The 3,211-nt window shown below is 50.5% G+C and overlaps 1 protein-coding gene across 2 annotated transcripts in view; it reads right to left on the bottom strand.

Annotated features, from left to right (window-relative positions):
* The window catches only part of LRRN4 (leucine rich repeat neuronal 4), a 9,774-nt gene extending 8,518 nt beyond the window's left edge, over positions 1-1,256 (bottom strand). The window contains exon 1 of one of the 2 annotated variants that reach the window (XM_017745343.1): positions 770-1,256. The gene's annotated coding sequence lies outside the window, so the exon portion shown is untranslated. The remainder of the gene's footprint in view (positions 1-769) is intronic. The other variant, XM_017745341.1, reaches the window with a different exon arrangement.
* Positions 1,257-3,211: the final 1,955 nt, after the last annotated feature.

Genomic DNA, 3,211 nt, shown 5'->3' with positions numbered 1-3,211 from the left:
CTGGGCAGTGCTGTAGGAGAGCCACAGACAGGCTGCACGGCCCAGCTGCTGGGAAAGGATCCACTGAAAATGCAGCTCCCAAACCACATTTCAGTGAAAGTGGTCAGAAACTGAGTATGCTCCTGCATCAGGGCCCCAGAGGCCTGAGTGCCAAGAAACATGTTATTTAGTGTTACACCTCCCTCTGTGCTCCCTCCTCCTCCCACCCCTGCTCTGGTCTTTGTCAAAAAAAAAGTCCTAAATAACTTGCACGAGGTTTCCACAGGTAATCTGTGTCAGAGGAAGGAATTAGCCTCAGCCTCAAACTAGTGCTTTTCTTATTGAGGTGTCTTTTTGTGCTTCTCGGCGTCAAAATGATCATTCCTCGTCCAAAAATATGTTACAGTGTAGGGTGGTGGCCAAAGCCCCACGTATTATGAAATATCTCAGACTTATTCCAAAGTGTAATTTCTACTTGCTGTTCCCTGAATGATGCCAGGTCTCGCCCAGACTGTTATCCTTCGCTGCCATCCCAGGTTTGAAGTAGGGACCAGGAAAACAGTATATACCGGACCACCAAAATAATGTATTTTGGTTGTCTGTGCCCTTTTTTGTCAGATGGAACCGTGCAAGAGGCAAGCGGCCTCAGGGCTTCCCGGTCACCGGAGCCGCTGGATCCCCTGCTCTGCTGCACACTGGCAGGGAGAAGATGGGAGGAATTGGACTGTTGTATTCCAGTGTCAGATTTAATCTTAATCCTTGCCTCTAAACCGCATCCGCGTGCACGTACCTGTCCAAAAGTCCCGGTGCCTCGTGCCTCCGCTCGGAGTGGCTCCGACTGCCTGGCCTTGATTTTATACACTTGGGGTGACTCAGCCGACAGCGTGAAATGCCTCTTCTCTGTTCCCAGCTTTCCCTGCTCCCGGCTCTGCCCACAGGCTCAGGCGACGTTTGTTCCAGGCTCGCTCCCCCGCATCCAGCTTTGAGAGGGGGCGGCTCCAGGCAGCTTTCCCTGCTCCCTTGGCCCTAGCAGGAGATGGGTGGGAGGGCTCTTATTTCCCAACACTCAGGCAGGGCTGCTCCTGTCTGTCTTTGTCTAAGCAGAGGGGGCAGAGGGAAAAGATCAGTGTCAATAGTCCCAACTCTCACGTCTTCCACTGACGGCGGGAGGGAAAGGAATTGTTGTGTTCCTTTGTTGGCAGGTCAGGACGATGTAAAGCTGAGGCTGTGCCGGCTGACATGAGCTTTGGTCTCTCTTTAGGCGCCAGTGAGGGGCTTCAAGTGTTTAAATTTCTAAGAGTCTTGCTCTTAGGAGTAAATCCTGGAAAAGTTCAGGCAGGACAAATTACTTTCCTAAGGAGGCCCTTAGGATATGTCAAAAATGAAACCCTCACCTGCTCCTCCCGCAGAGAGGAATTCTCTCTGCCGATGGAGAGGGCGTGGAGCATCTCAGTCCCTGTGTGACAGCCTTGGGAGGTCTCCTCTCCCGGTCCTGCTGTGCGTGGGTCGTGTCCTCTGTTCTGCATCTGTGTACCACATGGCTTGGGAGAATTCCCGTCCTGCTACGTCTCTCATCCTTTGCTGGATAAGTAAAACTGACAACATAAACCATCTCCCACTGAGGGATCTGCCCTGAGCTGGGTTTTTCAGCATTCCCACAATTCAAATAATAATTAGGTTGAGAACAGAGAATAAAGTCAAGGAAACGATCCCAGAAAGGGGTGAGTTGATGGAGATTGTTCCAAAGTAAAAGCGAAAGGGTGGTTGTTCTGTTGCTACTGTAAGACAACTAATTACTAAAATTTCCAAGGAGAACAGTAGTCAGTGCTTTTCCTTTATCGGGACAACAAAACAGACCCCTGACATGAAGGCAGCAGCGACCTGTAAACTTCGGTGCTAAAGTGCAGATAAAGGTCTTGCTTGCCCAAAAACCTTGAGTCTGCAAGTACACATCACGCAGACTTTATCTTTTGACCGTGTGGGTCATTATGTGCGTGGGGAGAGAGCCTTGAAAAACACCAGAACATCCACAGAGATGAATGTTGGCCAGAACAGAGATAGGGGCTTCCAGTAGGACTCGCTGTAGCCATTGCGGTTCCCTTGGAGGCTGGGCGAGGTGCACATGTTGTTCCCTTGTGGAATGGCTCTAGGGCAAGACAAATGGTTTCCTAAATGAGGGGCTAATCCCACCATTAACCCTGGTGGGGCGGGCAGAGCGGGGCAGCCGGGCCCGGCACGTGCGCACCCGCAGGTACCTTCAGAGCTCTGCACTCGCTGCGGTTCAAAGGGCAAAGTGGAGCAGGTTACAAAAATCTGAGGAATTTGGTATAAGAGGTGGAAAGTCCGAAACCCTGCCTTCCCTCTGGCTTCGCAGAGCTGCTGGCTGCAGACCTCCTCTTTGGGAAGCCGAAGAGCAGGGAGGCGGCCTGGCTTTGCCCTGGGCTATGAACTGTTTGTGCTGTGTTTGCTGCCCTTAGCTCAGTATTTACAGACAGTGAATTTTCACTGCTTATTTTGGTATCTTCCTGATTTTAATATCTTACAAAAATACTCCAGGAAAACCGGTGAGCCAAAAGCTGCCTTAATGTTAATGAGTTCAACCTTACTGACTTCATTTTGGAGACTGAGACAAGCAGACTGTCAGACTGGGAAAGCGGCTGCTCTTTTTGTGAAGGTGGAAGGGAGATGGAGGTTTTATTTGCCCAGAGGCGCTTGATTTCTGAGTGATACAGAGAACCTGTTGCAAGAGGCAGAGCACCGCTGGAAAACGAGCTTTTGTTATTTTTATTTTCCATCTTTGTTTCTGCTTTTTTGGATGCCCAGTTTTTGTGGCAGGTATTATATCTTCCCAGCTCTTTGCTTAGCTGCAAACTCTCATCAGCTGAAAGATTTCTGCTGTGGTGCTACATCTCAGGCAGTTGCCCAGGTACTCGTGAAGGTTTCCCAGGGCAGGCAGAAGCCCTTGTTCACAAGTTTCTTTGAAATACCTCCTAACAGCAGGCAGAGATTTCCCTTTTGTGAGCCACTTTGGTTTGTTCTCATGTCGCCTTTTATTCTTTTTTCCGCTTTTCTGAGAGTTTCAGTGACAACCTGAGGGAGCGGTTAGCAAAGGCAGGCGTTCCTGTCAGCCTTTTTTCACACGGGGGATGCAAAGAGAGCTGAACCAGACGCCCCCTCCCCGGGGGTGATTCAGGGCTGCACAAAGCCCCTCTGCCCGCAGGAAGGCTGGGGG

The sequence above is a fragment of the Corvus brachyrhynchos genome, unplaced genomic scaffold (genome assembly GCF_000691975.1).
Source record: "Corvus brachyrhynchos isolate BGI_N302 unplaced genomic scaffold, ASM69197v1 scaffold69, whole genome shotgun sequence".
NCBI classification, from domain to species: domain Eukaryota; kingdom Metazoa; phylum Chordata; class Aves; order Passeriformes; family Corvidae; genus Corvus; species Corvus brachyrhynchos.
This window is presented reverse-complemented; position numbering and strand designations above follow the sequence as displayed.